The 20,465-nt window shown below is 39.5% G+C and overlaps 1 long non-coding RNA gene across 5 annotated transcripts in view; it reads right to left on the bottom strand.

The window, feature by feature from the left end:
* Positions 1-9,930: 9,930 nt before the first annotated feature.
* LOC128702115 (uncharacterized) overlaps positions 9,931-20,465 on the bottom strand; it is a 24,027-nt gene continuing 13,492 nt past the window's right edge. For all 5 annotated transcript variants that reach the window (XR_008409025.2, XR_008409029.2, XR_008409028.2 and 2 more), the window contains 3 exons: positions 16,257-16,397; positions 15,765-16,021; positions 9,931-11,493 (listed from right to left, as the gene is read on the bottom strand). This is a non-coding gene — a long non-coding RNA (uncharacterized lncRNA). The remainder of the gene's footprint in view (positions 11,494-15,764; positions 16,022-16,256; positions 16,398-20,465) is intronic.

Here is a 20,465-nt window from a genome sequence, read left to right as displayed (position 1 = left end):
GGAATTTAAATTCTCAATGGTGCTAGGCAGTTCTCCACAATTATAATCAAAAAGAAGTGCTAAGCCACAAGGGCTATACAGCAGTTCTCCACAAGATACCCGAGACACGTGTCTGACATGGAGAGTAGTCTCAAACACGACAGCTAAGAAAACCAAAAACCCCAACAAGATGACAGACCACTGTTATTACCAATGGCTGTGAATGTCTTAAGATTATTGAAAATAGTCTGAAAATGAAATATCCCTATATGAAATGGGGCGGTCATGAACGGACGACCGTGCAGTTCACCTGCTTGTTGCTCCCAAACCACCTTGCATGTCTAGAGAACCCAGCAGAAAACAATGTCTTACTAGAAATGTGCCACAAAGTTGTATATGGAGAAAGAAGGGATAATTTTTTTTGGAAGGCAGCAATGTGAATTGCAATTAACTCAGCTGTGAAAATGCTAGCAGAGTCATGACTTTGTATAAATCTGTCCAGAAAAACTACTGGTGTAAACCAAACACCATACAATCCCTGATGATGAATTAGATCAAGTTTAGAGTTGTGGGAAAGGCTGCAGAAAATAGCTGGTCAAAATCCAGTTTTGATAAGACTGGGGCAGAATGAAGACAGTGTTTATCAGCCCCCTAAGAAAGATGGGCGAGGGGGTTTTAAGAAGGTTCAGCTGGCTATAGCAAGTTGCTTTCAGGTAGGTAATGAGAGGTTTCCAGGACATACATTAGTCAAACAAGGCTGAGAAACCTATCTCATTCAAGATTATGGGAACAACACAGTTATGTGGCATTAGAGACAACAGAGGGTCTAGTAAAAGCAGTGTTTTAACAGAAAATTTAAACCCATGAGGAATCACCCAGTGGGAAACACTGTTGATAGCATCCTGGAGAGAGGCTGCTACTAGGGAAGTCAGCTCCTTTGCAGGCTATAGTAAAAACAAAATGACCAAATATTAAATGGGAAAACGGAGGCAAGGTCATTGATAGCAAGCAGAAAAAGTGATGCTAAGAACAACCCTGAGGGACAGTCAGGGGAAAGTACATTAACCTGGACACAAATGTCTCAGACAAGAAATTTTTAAGGAAAAGCAGCAGATTGCCCAAAATGCCTAAGGAATGAACTTGGGCCAAAATGTTATAACTTCAGGTAGTGTAATGTTAAAAAAAAAAAAAAAAAAAAAAAGCAACAACAAAGTACACATACCATCCGACTTACGACCGAGTTCGGTTCCGAGAAACCAGTCGTAAGTAGAAATGGTCGTAAGTCGAACTTTACTACTGAATATCAGCAAAACATTTTTGTAATGACTTTTTGTTTTATTTTGGTATTTCATGTTTTACTTTACTTTTTATGTTGTTAATACTGTATTTTATACTGTAAGGTTTAGGATAAACACTGTACAACACAAATAGTTGTTTATTTCCCAGAAATTTGGCATAAAAAACACGGTCGTAAGTCAAGTGGTAGGTGTATTTACAAGCAACAACATTTTTTTTTTTTTAACACGGCCATTTCCCGAGGCAGGGTGACCCAAAAAGAAAAACCGAAAAAAAAAAAACTATCATTCAACACTTCACCATCACTCATACATAATCACTGTCTTTGCAGAGGCGCTCAAATACAACAGCTTAGACATCCCTCCAAACTGCCAATATCCCAAACTCCTCCTTTAAAGTGTAGGCATTTTACTTCCCTTTCCAGGTAGTAGGAGTACAAGTATTAAAATGGAGTAAGGGGCCAATAGTGGATTGGCCCTTACAAAAGCCAAATTGACAAGTGGAAATAAAATTGTGCATCTCCAAATACCACAACAAATGTCTATTCACTAGAGGGTCTAACAACTTGCAAACTGTACTAGTAAGAGCAATGAATCAATAGTAGTAGGCATCATGGCCTGAAGTACCTGGTTTATGAGAAGGCAAAGCAATGGCAGGAAGAACCCCTTGCAACCAAACAAGATTAAAGTGACATCAGAGGATAGGAGAGAGCACAACTGTACATAGGGGTGGATAACCTTCCATAACAGTAACAGATGAATTACAAAATAAGAGAGACTCAGACAGGAAAAGTAAAATATTTGGGAATGGTATGTGATTTAGGGGCTAAAGGAAACTTGCACTTTGGTGATGCTTTAGACTGAAGAAGTGGGGATATGAAGTGATGATTTAGTTGGGGAGGTCGTGTAGATGTAACAAGTGAAAAGATGAAATGATATTTGTACTGCATGTGTACTGTATCACAAAGGATCATCTTGATTAAGTCCATTTACTCCAAGTAAACAGTTCAAGGATAGGGGTAGTGTATGCTAGGAGAAAAAATGAAGTGCATTTTGGAGCTTAAAAAAAAGGTGCAAATAATGAATATGCAAGAGAAGCATTTGGACCTGTTCCAAATAAGCTCATTTGTCATGCCAGTGTAGCATTACATGGGAATCATTTGCCAATACAGGCCTTAGTATTTGCTTTCAACAGATATTTGCTCAACCAAAGAACTGGACTTTGCAAAGCTGATAAAAAAAAAATCATCTTTGGAATACTATCTTGAGAACAGGCAAAAGTTAGAATTTTATATTCAACCCTACAATAATGTTTTACAAATTAATGTTTAATTAAGAAGCTTACATTCATTTTATAGGGAAAGTCTTAGGTCCTTAAAATGCTAAAATTTCAAGTATTTTAATTTTTAGATTATAATTTATGTGAAAGTTTATTCAAAGTTACAGGTATTACAATTAAGAATTCTAAAAATATAAATATCAGAATGATGGAGTTAGAATTTTCTTAAATATTTAGCAACTAATTTAAAATAATTACTGAAACAGTGCACACACCATACAGTACAGACAAGTTCCACTTCAGGGCATTTTGCTAATACAGTGGTTTTTCAATTATACCCATTCTTCACTTATTCAGACTTGCTACAATATATTCACCACTCACTATAAGCTAAGGACAAAAATATTTTAATGTGTGTACTGTATATGCATATTTTAGGCACAGCTCTATTGCACTTAATATATGATAGTGTAAACATATTATCAGGCTTTTTATATACATTTCAAAGTGAAAAAAAAAAAACATTCACTTTATAGTAGTAGCATGGAACCTAACCTGCTGTATAAACGGGGCCCTCCTGTACATGTACTAGTACATACATTATTTCACTAATTAGTTATGCTAGCTAAACAATAACCCACACATTTGTCTGAAAGTGGGTCATTAGGTTCCATACATAGGCTATGAAAGCCAGCAGCTTCAATGATAGCCTAAATTTAGAATATAAATTATATTAATAATGAGGTTTTCTACTGTCAAAAATGTACCTAGGAAGAACAAGGGTAATTAAATGTGAAATATGTGGAAGATATCTCTTCAGCATATATAAACACAGCCATGAGCAATGACCTTAATTAACCCTTTCAGGGTCCGTCCCGTAGATCTACGGCTTTACGGTGAGTGTCCAAACTGTAGATCTACGCCATGAGCTCAGCTCACTCTGATAAACTGTGAGTGGTACATTTGGGCCTAGATATGAGAGAATACATCTATGTGGTATGTGTGCACCACATAAAACAGATCCTGCAGCACACTGTGTATAATGAGAGAAAAAACTGAAATCATGATTTTTCGATTAAAACAGCGACTTTGCAGTGTTTTTTCGTATGTTTTTTATAGTTGTATTTGCGATTTCTTGGTCTCATTTGATAGAATGGAAGACATATTACAGAAATAGAGATGATTTTGATTGGTTTTAGCACTGGAAATGGCTTGAAACTGAGCTCAAAGTAGTGGAAATGTTAAATTTTTGCTGATATTCAAGAGTAAACAAACGACCTCACACATCTAATACACGTCAGCTGGTGGGTCTAATATACATTCACAAATATGGTGATGATATTTATACAATTATTACAGTATTGCATAACAGTAAATCTTCTATTTTTTGGTGTGAATAAAAATTCATTACGTGAATAAAAAATCAAAATGGAATTTATTTGTAAAGCCTCAAAATGTAACTAATGAACAGAGGAAATGTTAGTTTAGTTCCAGGAATACCTACATTGTTTATTCTGGAGCCTATTTTGAAATTGGAATATTTTGAACTTTGTGTTAAATTGGCCAAATTAACAATTTCCGATCACTTTATTTTGTAGTTGAAACAGTTGATTTGGCGATTTCTTGTGCTCAATCGATAGAATAGAAGTAATACTAGTGAAATAGCTAAGAATTTGGTTGATTGGAATAATGTAATTGGCCTAAAATGGGAGTCAAAGTCGGCAAAATCGCCAACTCGTAAATATCGCTGACACATCAAAATTCGCAAGAGCATAATTTCGTCAATTTTCCACCAAATTTCGTATTTTGTTTTATTACCTTCACAAAAAGATTCTCTACGATTTCATAAGAAAAATAATTTTTTTTTTTTAAATTCTTGGACACTGGTGCGTGACTTCAGATTTTGGCCTTGGACACTGAAAGGGTTAAACTGATAGTTTTTGAGCTTGTACTAGATCTAGGAAGTTAAGTAAGCATGAGGGAAATGTACAGTAGTAGTGTTTTCAGAAAACTTAGACTATAGGTTGCTCAGCTTTAATAGAACTAAACATGTTTATATGTATAACAAACAGAATAATCTACAAAAACAAAACCCTTCATACTACATGGAAAAAACAGCATTAATTAAAAATCCCATTAAATAAATGTCAAAGGTTTCCTAAGATCCCTACAGGCACCACATGCTGTATAGCCCTTGTGGCTTAGCGCTTCTTTTTGATTATTATAATAATAATAATACAGGCACCACAGTAATTATATATATATATATAAAAAAAAAAAAGTGAATGCAGAAAGGCCATCCCTCATCCTCATATCAAACAGGCAGAGGTAAACCACAGTACTGTATCATCCTTTAGAGACAATACTAGGATCTGCACGAGTGTCATCCACTGAGGACACAGCAAATCTCCAAGAAGATATAAACCAAGTTTTCCAATGGGCAATGGAGAACTACGTAATGTTCAGTGAAGACAAAGTCCAACTACTCCGTTATGGAAAACTGGAGGAAATAATAGCTAGGACTGAGCATACCACAAACTCTGATCACACAGTAGAGCGGAAAAGTAATGGTGTGGTAATGTCCAAAGATCTCACCTTCAAGGACCACAACAATGCCACTATCACATCTGTGAGGAAACTGATAGGATGGATAATGAGAACATTCAAGACAAGAAATGATAAGCCAATGATGAACCTATTTAAATCTCTCTTGGCTGGAATACTGCTGTACATTGACATCCCCATTCAAGGCAGGTGAAATTGCAGATCTAGAGAATGTGCAGAGAACCTTGACTGGACGTATAAGTTCCATCAAACACCTTAACTACTGGGAACACCTGGAAGCACTTGACTTGTACTCAGTCGAGTGCAGGCAAGAGAGATATCATAATCTACACCTGGAAGATTCTGGAGGGACTGGTGCCTAATCTGCACACAAATCACTCTCTACGAAAGCAAAAGACTTGGCAGGCGATGCAACATATCCCCAGTGAAAAGTAGGGGCACCACTGGTACACTAAGAGAAAACACTAAGTATCCAGGGCCCACGACTGTTCAGCAGCCTCCTACCAGCCGTAAGGGGCATTACCAATAGACCCCTGGTTGTCTTCAAGAGGGAGCTGGACAGATACCTAAAGTGGGTGCCAGATCAGCCGGGCTGTGGTTTGTATGTTGAACTATGTGCGGCCAGCAGTAACAGCCTTGTTGATCAAGCCCTGATCCACCGGGAGGCCTGGTCGTGGACCAGGCCATAGGGGCGTTTATGAATGTCCTCCAGGTTAAAATGTGGACAAACTGTTACACTGTGTACCAGTCAGTGGCATACCACCAACTATACTTAGGGAGGATGGAAAGGGGAGGAAGAAGCAGGTGCACCTGCAAATGTGGCTATGGATGAGGCATGTGCCAGATCCAGTCTCAACGAGCACTTTTTTTTTTTTTTAAATAATGAATCCTGTTGAAGGAGGAGGGCCAAACACCCACATCCTGAAAAACTGTATAATTTGCTGCCAGTCTAAGTTCCACTGGGGTGGCCACTTTCCAAGGGTATATCATACAGAAAGCCTTTCTTTCCCAAGACACTAATATGGCTTGGGCTCCAACAGTACTCCATATCCTTGTGACAAGCATAGACATGCTAATCACTCTAGAATCTTCTGGACCACCCAGTGCTCCAGAAGATACCAACAGGCTGCCCAGGCATTATAAAAAAATTACAACAAAGACAGAAAGATGTAAGCCATGAAGACACTTAAAATGAGTTTCACAGTCAGCAGCATGCCACAAGCCACAGGAGGTGGGGCCAGGAGCTGATTTAACCCCTGCAACCACAAACAGGCAAGTACAGAAATGAGGACAAGCACCTGCAAACATTATATCTGCCAGCCATATTCTAGCCTGGAATGGCACAAGGCCACATACAGGAAGTGTACTGTCTCCTGATCTGCCCCAGGTACAGTGGAGAACACCTTAAACTGTCCAAACGTAGATCTACGTCTGTGTGTGTAGTGCTCCGACCTTGATTTTCTCCATTTGAAAGTGTGTAAAAGAAAAACATAGATCTACGTTTGGACAGTTTAAAGGTTAAGAATGATTAATGCCTACAGAGCATCCATTAGTTTCTTCATATGAAAGGCCCACATCAGTCAATGATCACAGGAAGGACCACACCATAGGAAGCAGGCTGTTGAATCCAGGATGTAAAACGAACAGTAACCACATTTCTAGTGGTAAATCAGTGGCCAATAGAAACAACCTATACTATGTAGTTGTCCACTGCCACCTGATGCCAGTGACAGGAAATTCCTGGAGTAGATGCCACGTAGTACACTGCAAAATCTATTAAACGTTTAAGAAGGCCTTGACACCAGAGGTCAGAGTTCATCCACGGATATAATGCAACATATGGAAGAAGAACAAAAAGGCTCAATACTGTGACTGGAACAAATAACCTGCACATAAGAGAATAAAACTTATGACAATGCTTCGGTCCAACTTGGACCATTGACTAGTCTCTCACGAGTGCAAAGGGAGCCAGTATATATATACGAGGGGGAGACTTGTCAATACCATTACTCCCTTATTACCACCTCTGCCACTATTGCACTAACTACTACTACCACCACCACTACTTCCTCTATACTTCTACTTCTCTCTCCCAGATCCAACCCTCTCTCATATATATAATGGCTTCCATCCCTTCACGCTTGTGTGAGATTAGTTAATGGTCCAATTTGGACAGAAACATCATCCTAAGTTTCATTCCCCAATGTGCAGGTTATTTGTGAATACAACATGTGAACCATAAAATGCTGCCATGCAGATTCCATCAAGGGGCAACTGCCACAAATAGCATGAACCCTCACCTTGAATGATCTGCTAGACAAACTATAGATTTAGTGAAATGAAAGGTGACATGAAAAGTACCTGGCAAACCCTCTCCAAAATTTTGGGCTCAAGAAAACTGACTGGAAATAGAGAGACTTAACTAAACCAGATGAACCTCACATGCAACCTATAGACACGGCCGACAAATTTAATGTCTTCTTCTCTACCGTAGGATCAAAGCTAGTGAGCCAAATTCCTAGCTCAAATACCCATCCGAGCGAGTACCTCACTGGCAACTATCCAAACACACTATTCCTAGCTCCAACTAATCCCACTGAAGTCTCACTCATCATTAAATCATTAAAAAACAAATCAGGTAATCTAGATAACTTGCCACCATTCATATATAAAAAAGCTGCACCAAAACTGTTGCCCATTATTGCAACAATGTTTAACAAATCTATAGCTTCCTCAACCTTCCCATCCATGCTCAAGACAGCAAGGGTCACCCCGATCCACAAAGGTGGAGATCCAACTGATTTGAACAATTAAAGACCCATATCAAACTTGCCCTTACTATCCAAGATATTTGAAAAAATAATACACAAGCGACTTTACTCCTACCTTACATCCAACAACAAACTTAACCCATACAAGTTTGGATTTAGACCATAAAAAAGCACGAATGATGCTACTATACAAATGCTTGACCTAATATACACAGCTCTCGATAAGAATGAATATCCCCTGGGGCTCTTTGTCGACCTAAGAAAAGCGTTTGACACAGTTGACCACAATCTCTTGCACCTCAAACTGAATCATTATGGCATAAGACTACCTAAAATCCTATTCTTAATGACAGACACCAGTATGTACATGCAAATGGAATGAACTCTGCTATCCAACCTGTAGTTGTAGGAGTACCCCAAGGTAGTGTCCTAGGCCTACTCCTCTTTCTCATCTACATCAATGATCTCCCCAATGCATCCCAACTCCTTACACCAGTTCTATTCGCAGATGACACTACATATGTCTACTCCCATTCAGACCCAGCTGTGCTTGAAAACACTAAGCAATGAACTGCTAAAAATATATGCTTGGATGATGACCAACAAACACACACTTAACATAGAAAAAACTTACTTCATGCTGTTTGGCAACAGCCTCAAATATTCAACTCAACTTACTGTTAAATGGTTTCCCTATGGCCTATATCAAGGCACACAGAGGGCAAATTTCTAGGCCTTCTCCTTGACTAATCTTAAATTTCAGTCCCATACCCATCACATAGCCAAGAAAATTTCCAAACCAGTAGGAATCCTTTCCAAGATACGCTATTATGTACCACAAACGACTCTCCTTCCCTTGTACCACTCTCTAATATATCCTTACCTCACCTATGGTATCTGTGCCTGGGACTACCACAGCCAACCACCTTAGACCCTTAATAATCCAACAAAAAGCTGCTGTGCAGGTGACAACCAGCTCCTGTGCTAGACAGCACACACCACCACTTTTCAAATGACTCAACTTGCTAAATATACAAGACATACACTCTTATTATTGTGCCTACTACATATACAGAACTTTAAAGTCCACTGTAACCCCCCCCCCTAAAACTACTCCTCGACAGTTACAACAGAATGCACAGTCACAATACAAGGCATAAGGCCCTTTTCAACATCCCTCAAGTAAAACGCTCACTATGCAAGAACGCTATGCATATACAAGGCCCAAAGATCTGGAACTCGCTACCGGAACAAGTCAAGGATCCCCAGACAACTTATAAATTTAGGACTGCTAAAAAATCATGTTATCGCACAATATTAACCAAATCGACCAAACATCTACTGGCTAGTTTTATCATGTGACCTCCTGGCTTTTAATTCTGCTATTCCATAAAATATTACCACCTGCACCATTCCTTGTAAATTAGATTTTGTACTAAGTATACATAAGATTAAGGCCAAACAAGATTGTAAAACAGCTAACCACTATTCTATGTTTAGTTTTAAGTAATAATTACTATGTACTATTATCTTATCTAGTTTTAATTAGTTACTATGTATTAGGATTAGTTTGCCCGAAATGCCTTGGCATGATAGTGGCTATCTTTGTACCTAGCAAATCAAAATTGTAATTACACATTGTAACCTTTACAAAGAAATAAAATTATTACTATTATTATTATTATTATTATTATTATTATCGGAGAACCCAGAACAAACAGTAGTGCAGTCCCAGAGACTTAGACAGTGAAGGACAAACCACATTGTGTCAGGCTGCCAAGGAATGAAGGCATCTGACTAACCATCTTGAACATAACAAGCTAGCCAAACCAAAAAAGATATCGGGAATGGAAACTGAGGAAGCCAAAATGCACCAATGGGATGCAGCCTTTCGTCTTTAGATACCAAATGAGACTAACATTCAACATCCTTTCCAACAACTTGCAAATGTAGCTTGTCGGAGATCAGGTGGCAGCTTGTGGCTACCCTGGAGTTTGGGCCTGGATTTTTTATAGCCAGAACTACAGGCAGCTACCTACTGTGGTAAAGCACCCTCATTTTTTTTTTTTTTTTTCAACAAGTCGGCCGTCTCCCACCGAGAGGAAGGAGCCACAATATTTTAAAAGTGGACCCTGTCCATTCCCAGAGCCATGGAGAGCAATGCCAATAAGGCAGACCTCAATTCCCCCATCCCTTCCCAGCATCTTTACAAGTCTCATTACTGTAATTCCTAAGGCTTGAGACAAAGGAGAAGCCTTTAGAAAAGGCATTGGCCACCTCAATGGTTGTCAGTTTGACCATGATGGAGAATGTGGGCTCAGGGAGTACTTCCCCAGACTTCTTTCTGACCTCATTCCATATCTGTCCAGGAGTTTTGGAGTCAGTTCCTCCATGCATCCTTACCTATCCTTCCTTCCCCATCTCACCAAAGCTCTGGTCAGAACCTCGCCTCTCCATGCAATGGACCCAGGACATGCTGGGTGTTTCTGAATACCCTCCTTTTGATGAGTAATACCCAATGGTATATCAGCTTATTAACCAGGAAATAATAGCCCCTGAGGCAATGATGGAATGTATACACAATCCAATGGTGCTTCTCAGTCCTATCAAGGGATCAGCAGATAACACCCTGAGCCACCAATGAATGCTAGCCTCCACCTCCCAGATGACAAAATGATCATAGGCCCCTGCACATCATAAAAATCACAAGACATCATCTGCCTGAGCCTCAGAGTCACCAGCTTCCAACTTCCATTGCAGAGGTCAGATTGAAGGAAGGAATCCTAAAGGAAAACAGGCCATCATCATAAGTCCAGATACACAAATGGAATGTAGAGAGACCTATGCCTATGAAGGCATTCATATGAACATTATGATAGGTCAGAGATCCATCATTTAGGATACTAATATCCAAAGGAGTTAGCACAGCATCCCACATGTAGTGGTGAGTATTAAGTCATTCAGGAGAAATAAACAGGGTAGCTAACAGATTGAGTCAGCAAGATCAGAGGTCTAAAACCCAATCTGGAGGACACACTAGGTGCACACTGTCATGTCCCCCTGCAGAATTACCCAGATTGCTACAGCCTGCAGGCTGTGGAATATACAATACTGAATCTCACTCTGGACAGCAGCATAGCATTGTACCCACACCTTCCTTAGCAGTTACACCAGGAGGGAAGTAAGGAGACATAGAAAAAAAACATGGAACCCTGGGATAACTCCTCCAGCAAACACAGAACTGATAGGCCATAGTCTTAAAGAGGACATGAATGTTTTTAGTATGGCGCCTAATACCCTAACAGCTCCACTGAACGAGAAATCACATTGAGCCAAAGGAAGCAGGAGCCACCATCTGGGTAATGTCCACAGAGGAAATACTACCGACAGTCGGCTCACTTCACCTTTGTAGACTGGTCCTTGATCACAGATTTAATCCACAAGGTGTCTGATCCAAAGCTCTTATTGGTTAAAGAAAGGCCAGGTCCTTTGGGGAGTGGTTCCTCTTTCTCAAAGGAAGAGGGGGAGGGGGGGAGGGCAACTTCAAACTACTTCCTCTAGGAGGAAGCATTAGGGTGTGGAGCTTCTGTTGTCACAGTCCCAGCTGGAAACAGAGGACAAAAAATTGCATAATTTTTCCCCATTCTTAGAACCTGAGGATGACCCTGAATCCTTAGAGCATCTAATACACTGCACTCACATGCACTTTTATTCCTTAGAGTTCTATTGTCAGTCCACTGCCAGAGGACAAGTAACCTTGGCTACTCTTAGTATGGTTAAAGTCCACAAATAAGGAGTGAGCTGAGTGTTTATGCTGATATTTTTGTTAGTCACTATCTTGAAATGATGGAATATGAATCTAGTTGCCCTATTATAATCTTAAGTCATAAACACCCTTGAATTAGGGATAACTAGGAAGAAATGTTTAATAATTTAGTTAACCTGTTACAGAATTTATATAATTTAGCTTCTTGTAAAGAACAAGGAATAAAGCCTACTATATCTGTTGCCTACATTTTCCCAAAACTTGTGTGTCGCTAGTATTTCAGATTAATTTATCTTGTGAAAAGCTAGGAGGAAGGCAGGGACAGCACCAGAATTTCTATACTGTGGGGACTTGGGGTGGTTATCTTGTTGGAAGGGGGGCTATTATAATATTTTAAAATTAGTATAATATTTTTCAAAAATTGTAATATTTTAAAATTATATTTTAAAATTATATCATTACTATATTTGAGAGGCTGAGGGAATTTTGGGGAACTTCAGCCCTCCCCCTTTCTTTGGTGCCACCACTGAGTAAAGCCTGGCTCACTTTTTGGAAGCTATGATCCCCCACAATTTAGGAACAGCCCATAAACCTTTTAAATTATGTTGTGAATGACAGAGCAATTAAAAAAAAAAAAAAAAAAAAAAAAAAAAAAGCTCAACTGTTACATTTAAGTGAAAAAATTACTGATTATGCAAAGAATTTCAGGCATTTCATTACACCAATCATTCACATGAGGCTAGACGAAATCAACGTAGAACACATCTCATTATTTTATTATCACACCGGCCGATTCCCACCAAGGCAGGGTGGCCCGAAAAAGAAAAACTTTCACCATCATTCACTCCATCACTGTCTTGCCAGAAGGGTGCTTTACACTACAGTTTTTAAACTGCAACATTAACACCCCTCCTTCAGAGTGCAGGCACTGTACTTCCCATCTCCAGGACTCAAGTCCGGCCTGCCGGTTTCCCTGAATCCCTTCATAAATGTTACTTTGCTCACACTCCAACAGCACGTCAAGTATTAAAAACCATTTGTCTCCATTCACTCCTATCAAACACGCTCACGCATGCCTGCTGGAAGTCCAAGCCCCTCGCACACAAAACCTCCTTTACCCCCTCCCTCCAACCCTTCCTAGGCCGACCCCTACCCCGCCTTCCTTCCACTACAGACTGATACACTCTTGAAGTCATTCTGTTTCGCTCCATTCTCTCTACATGTCCGAACCACCTCAACAACCCTTCCTCAGCCCTCTGGACAACAGTTTTGGTAATCCCGCACCTCCTCCTAACTTCCAAACTACGAATTCTCTGCATTATATTCACACCACACATTGCCCTCAGACATGACATCTCCACTGCCTCCAGCCTTCTCCTCGCTGCAACATTCATCACCCACGCTTCACACCCATATAAGAGCGTTGGTAAAACTATACTCTCATACATTCCCCTCTTTGCCTCCAAGGACAAAGTTCTTTGTCTCCACAGACTCCTAAGTGCACCACTCACTCTTTTTCCCTCATCAATTCTATGATTCACCTCATCTTTCATAGACCCATCCGCTGACACGTCCACTCCCAAATATCTGAATACGTTCACCTCCTCCATACTCTCTCCCTCCAATCTGATATTCAATCTTTCATCACCTAATCTTTTTGTTATCCTCATAACCTTACTCTTTCCTGTATTCACCTTTAATTTTCTTCTTTTGCACACCCTACCAAATTCATCCACCAATCTCTGCAACTTCTCTTCAGAATCTCCCAAGAGCACAGTGTCATCAGCAAAGAGCAGCTGTGACAACTCCCACTTTGTGTGTGATTCTTTATCTTTTAACTCCACGCCTCTTGCCAAGACCCTCGCATTTACTTCTCTTACAACCCCATCTATAAATATATTAAACAACCACGGTGACATCACACATCCTTGTCTAAGGCCTACTTTTACTGGGAAAAAATTTCCCTCTTTCCTACATACTCTAACTTGAGCCTCACTATCCTCGTAAAAACTCTTCACTGCTTTCAGTAACCTACCTCCTACACCATACACTTGCAACATCTGCCACATTGCCCCCCTATCCACCCTGTCATACGCCTTTTCCAAATCCATAAATGCCACAAAGACCTCTTTAGCCTTATCTAAATACTGTTCACTTATATGTTTCACTGTAAACACCTGGTCCACACACCCCCTACCTTTCCTAAAGCCTCCTTGTTCATCTGCTATCCTATTCTCCGTCTTACTCTTAATTCTTTCAATTATAACTCTACCATACACTTTACCAGGTACACTCAACAGACTTATCCCCCTATAATTTTTGCACTCTCTTTTTTCCCCTTTGCCTTTATACAAAGGAACTATGCATGCTCTCTGCCAATCCCTAGGTACCTTACCCTCTTCCATACATTTATTAAACAATTGCACCAACCACTCCAAAACTATATCCCCACCTGCTTTTAACATTTCTATCTTTATCCCATCAATCCCGGCTGCCTTACCCCCTTTCATTTTACCTACTGCCTCACGAACTTCCCCCACACTCACAACTGGCTCTTCCTCACTCCTACAAGATGTTATTCCTCCTTGCCCTATACACGAAATCACAGCTTCCCTATCTTCATCAACATTTAACAATTCCTCAAAATATTCCTTCCATCTTCCCAATACCTCTAACTCTCCATTTAATAACTCTCCTCTCCTATTTTTAACTGACAAATCCATTTGTTCTCTAGGCTTTCTTAACTTGTTAATCTCACTCCAAAACTTTTTCTTATTTTCAACAAAATTTGTTGATAACATCTCACCCACTCTCTCATTTGCTCTCTTTTTACATTGCTTCACCACTCTCTTAACCTCTCTCTTTTTCTCCATATACTCTTCCCTCCTTGCATCACTTCTACTTTGTAAAAACTTCTCATATGCTAACTTTTTCTCCCTTACTACTCTCTTTACATCATCATTCCACCAATCGCTCCTCTTCCCTCCTGCACCCACTTTCCTGTAACCACAAACTTCTGCTGAACACTCTAACACTACATTTTTAAACCTACCCCATACCTCTTCGACCCCATTGCCTATGCTCTCATTAGCCCATCTATCCTCCAATAGCTGTTTATATCTTACCCTAACTGCCTCCTCTTTTAGTTTATAAACCTTCACCTCTCTCTTCCCTGATGCTTCTATTCTCCTTGTATCCCATCTACCTTTTACTCTCAGTGTAGCTACAACTAGAAAGTGATCTGATATATCTGTGGCCCCTCTATAAACATGTACATCCTGAAGTCTACTCAACAGTCTTTTATCTACCAATACATAATCCAACAAACTACTGTCATTTCGCCCTACATCATATCGTGTATACTTATTTATCCTCTTTTTCTTAAAATATGTATTACCTATAACTAAACCCCTTTCTATACAAAGTTCAATCAAAGGGCTCCCATTATCATTTACACCTGGCACCCCAAACTTACCTACCACACCCTCTCTAAAAGTTTCTCCTACTTTAGCATTCAAGTCCCCTACCACAATTACTCTCTCACTTGGTTCAAAGGCTCCTATACATTCACTTAACATCTCCCAAAATCTCTCTCTCTCCTCTGCATTCCTCTCTTCTCCAGGTGCATACACGCTTATTATGACCCACTTCTCGCATCCAACCTTTACTTTAATCCACATAATTCTTGAATTTACACATTCATATTCTCTTTTCTCCTTCCATAACTGATCATTTAACATTACTGCTACCCCTTCCTTTGCTCTAACTCTCTCAGATACTCCAGATTTAATCCCATTTATTTCCCCCCACTGAAACTCTCCTACCCCCTTCAGCTTTGTTTCGCTTAGGGCCAGGACATCCAACTTCTCATTATATGCGGTATATCTATTATATAAATTTTCAAAAATTAATATTTTTACCTTGAGTCTAAAATTTTTACAATATATTATGCAATTTTAGTAGAATTTTTATGTTTTATATCATGTGAAGTATTTATTGCTAACTTTACAATGAAATAGTATCTAAATGAAATGCAATACATCTGGGCCCTAGAAAATGCATATTATCCCATAAAACTTGGTAGAGTTATTCTCATCCTCCTGATATACCTTTGATGAGTTTCGAGAATCTTGCTACTCTTGGAGCCCGGCCATGGGCCAAGCTTGTCTCGTGCTTGCCTGGTCAACCAGGTCCTCTACATACCAGGTGGGGAAGGAGAAGAATACATTTTCACCTTCATGGTTTACCAGATAGGCTTCGACTTTCCCAGGATGACCATGGCTTGTGGATTACACACACCTCACCTACTCCCAATTGGGTCTTCCTGCATTAGTGTCTTGAGGCCAGCGATAAAATGTTGCTTCTTCTGTAGGGGCAAATAAATAGGTAAATTTCTGTAATGCAATCACAAAAAGTCAAAGAAAAAAATAAATCATTACAAGCTTTACAATTTTGTTAAAATTATCAGGTGTTTAATTTTTTTTTTAACAGCTTGTTTCCCCATCAAGAAACACATTCATCATAAATCATTCCAGCATTGTTTTTACAGAGGATATTGTAAGTAAGTAATTTCAAAAGGAACACAAGCAAAAAAAACTAACCTTTTCATCGAGATCAAGTCAGCTGGAGTCCAATGGCTATATATCTGTTTATCCAGGAATTGTTCCACCACTTTCTCCCCATGCTCACTCTGCTCTATTTCCAGGTGGAACAGCAGGTTCATATACCATTCTAAACTCGCACTGGAATGTAGCAGTTTAAGTTATATTTTACATTCCAGATAATACTAAACTGTGCATCCCTCAAGAAAACTTATGTCCACCTCTCTTGTTATCAAGACCAAACTACACCATATCTGGTCACTGCCAACTGATACTAGGAAATTACTCAAGACAGAACAGTATATACTGTATAGTCTTGGATGGTCCCCATATTTTAAATTTATACTGTTTATTGTGAAGCACTCTTAAGAAAATGTCACTTGACAAATTTTTGAAGGGTTATAGTTTTAGGAGTTACACGGGATCTCAGCAGATTTGTCAGCCAAGTTGGTTGGTCTAAGCTCATGTACAACCTTCAAAAACTGTCATACTGTAAGTCAAAATTTGGTGGTGTTATTTTCTCATAAGTGCAACAGAATAAGTATGGTGCAAATTAAAAAAAAAATTGACCAATTAATGTACAGGATTTTACTTGAAACCCTTTCTTAGGCATTCTCACTGCCTCCAGCCGCCTTACGACCACTTCATTAACTAAAAGTTAATACTACATACTTATAACTGTACTACTATAAATTGTAATACTGTATTTTTTTATAAACTACATCACAAGTATGAAAATAGTTTATGTTTCCATCACAAGTATAAATTTTATTACTGTAAACCATTAGCTACCTCACTGTTGTAATAAGGAAAATAATGTATATGTAATTAAAATCTACCACTTTACCTGTCTAATCTTAAGCATTAGGACTAGTCTGCCCAAAATGTCCCAGAATGTTTGTGGCTTTCTTTGTACCTAATTTTTTTTTTTTAACAAGTCGGCCGTCTCCCACCGAGGCAGGGTGACCCAAAAAGGAAAGAAAATCCCCAAAAAGAAAATACTTTCATCATCATCATTCAACACTTTCACCTCAATCACACAATCACTGTTTTTGCAGAGGTGCTCAGAATACAACAATTTAGAAGTACGTATATACGTATAAAGATACACAACATATCCCTCCAAACTGCCAATATCCTAAATCCCTCCTTTAAAGTGCAGGCATTGTACCTTCCATTTCCAGGACTCAAGTTCGGCTATATAAAATAACCGGTTTCCCTGAATCCCTTCACTAAATATTACCCTGCTATCACTCCAACAGCTCATCAGGTCCCAAATACCATTCGTCTCCATTCACTCCTATCTAACATGCTCACGCACGCTTGCTGGAAGTCCAAGACCCTCGCCTACAAAACCTCCTTTACCCCCTTCCTCCCAACCTTTTTGAGGATGACCCCTACTCCGCCTTTCTTCCCCTACAGATTTATACGCTCTCCATGTCATTCTACTTTGATCCATTCTCTCTAAATGACCAAACCACCTCAACAACCCCTCTTCAGTCCTCTGACTAATACTTTTAACTCCACACCTTCTCCTAATTTCCACACCCCGAATTTTCTGCATAATATTTACACCACACATTGCCCTAAGACAGGACATCTCCACTGCCTCCAACCGCCTCCTTGCTGCAGCATTCACAACCCAAGCTTCACACCCATATAAGTGTTGGTACTACTATACTTTAATACATTCCCTTCTTTGCCTCCATAGACAATTTTTTGCCTCCACATATACCTCAATGCACCACTCACCTGTTTTCCTTCATCAATTCCATGATTAACCTCATCCTTCATAAATCCATCCGCTGATACGTCAACTCCCAAATATTATCTGAAAACATTCACTTCTTCCATACTACTCCTCCCCAATTTGATATCCAATTTTTCTTTATTTAAATCATCTGATACCCTCATCACCTTACTCTTTTCTATGTTCACTTTCAACTTTCTACCTTTACACACACTCCCAAATTCGTCCACTAACCTTTGCTATTTTTCTTTAGAATCTCCCATAAACACAGTATCAGCAAAAAGTAACTGTCACTTCTCATTTTGTATTTAATTCCCCAAAATTTAATCCCACCCCTCTCCTGAACACCCTAGCATTTACTTCTTTTACAACCCCATCTATAAATATATTAAACAACCATGGTGACATTACACATCCCTGTCTAAGACCTACTTTTACCGGGAGGTAGTCTCCCTCTCTTCTACACACCCTAACCTGAGCCTCACTATCCTCATAAAAACTCTTAACAGCATTTAGTAACTTCCCACCTATTCCATATACTACTTGCAACATCTGCCACATTGCTCCCCCTATCCACTATCACATGCCTTTTCTAAATCCATAAATGCAATAAAATCTTCCCTACCTTTATCTAAATACTGTTCACATATATGTTTCAGTGTAAACACTTGATCTACACATCCCCTACCCACTCTAAAACCTCCTTGCTCATCCGCAATCATACATTCTGTCTTACCTCTAATTCTTTCAATAATAACCCTACCGTACACTTTTCCTGGTATACTCGGTAAACTTATTTCTCTATAAAATGTAAACACATATTGTAACCTTTGCGAAAATAAATAAATTTTGTCAATGTCTTTGCCCTGACTTACTAATATATTCAACAATCATACCATATGAAAAAAAAGACATTAGCATAAGTATAATAGCTTCTTCTTTTTTTGGCATTCACTGATACAACTTTTACTTCACATAAATGCCTTTACAAAACTTTTTTCAGTGCCTAGTACATATATATATGGTTTACCTCATCTTTCATACACTATCTGCAGTCACATTCACTTCTAAATACCTACTGTAAACATACACATTCACTTTTACTATACCTTTTACCTATCTGACAAAAAAAAATTTATTACCAAGGCTTTCACTTACATTACAAAACAATTGCAAGCCTAATTTTACTAGAAAATATCGCTCTCCTACATACCTTAACTTTAGCATATTACAGTGGACCCCCGCATACCAGACGCATTGCATAACGTACAATCCGCATACCGGACGCTTTGATCGCTAAAATTTTGCCTCGCATACCGCCCAAAAACCCGCTCACCGCCCTTCGTCCGAGACGCGTCCAATGTGCGGCCTAAGCCAGCCTCATATGTTCCGCCGGTGGCATTGTTTACCAGCCAGCCTCCGCGGTAACATCCAAGCATACAATCGGAATATTTCGTATTATTACAGTGTTTTCGGTGCTTTATCTGGAAAATAAGTGACCATGGGCCCCAAGAAAGCTTCTAGTTCCAACCCTACAGCAATAAGGGTTAGAATTCCAATAGAGATGAAGAAAGAGATCATTGATAAGTATGAAAGTGGAGTGCGTATCGCCGAAATGGTCAGGTTGTACAAGAAACCCAAATCAACCATCTCTACTATTGTGGGCAACAGAAAGGCAATCAAGGAAGCTGTTCTTGCCAAAGGTTTAACTGTGTTTTCGAAACAGAGATCGCAAGTGATGGAAGATGTTGAGAGACTCTTATTGGTGTGGATAAATGAAAAACAGCTAGCAGGAGATAGCGTTTCTCAAGCGATCATAAGCGAAAAGGCTAGGAAGTTGCATGAGGATTTAATTAAAAAAAGGCCTGCAACTAGTGATGATGTGAGTGAATTTAAGGCCAGCAAAGGTTGGTTTGAGAGATTTAAGAAGCATAGTGGCATACATAGTGTGATAAGGCATGGCGAGGCTGCCAGTTCGGACCACAAAGCGGCTGAAAAATATGTGCAGGAATTCAAGGAGTGCATAGACAGTGAAGGACTGAAACCTGAACAAGTGTTTAATTGTGATGAAACAGGCCTGTTTTGGAAGAAAATGCCAAGCAGGACCTACATTACTCAGGAGGAAAAGGCACTCCCAGGACATAAGCCTATGAAAGACAGGCTTACTTTGTTGATGTGTTCCAATGCTACTGGTGATTGCAAAGTGAAGCCTTTATTAGTGTATCACTCTGAAACTCCCAGACCGTTCAGGCAAAAAAATGTCCTCAAGGAAAATTTGTGTGTGCTGTGGAGGGCAAACAGTAAGGCATGGGTCACTAGGGACTTTTTCTATGACTGGTTACACCATGCATTTGCCCCCAATGTGAAAGATTACCTAACTGAAAAGAAATTAGAACTTAAGTGCCTCCTGGTGTTAGACAATGCCCCTGGTCATCCTACAGACGTGGCAGAGCGACTTT

Source organism: Cherax quadricarinatus, chromosome 83 (genome assembly GCF_038502225.1).
Source record: "Cherax quadricarinatus isolate ZL_2023a chromosome 83, ASM3850222v1, whole genome shotgun sequence".
NCBI lineage: Eukaryota > Metazoa > Arthropoda > Malacostraca > Decapoda > Parastacidae > Cherax > Cherax quadricarinatus.
This window is presented reverse-complemented; position numbering and strand designations above follow the sequence as displayed.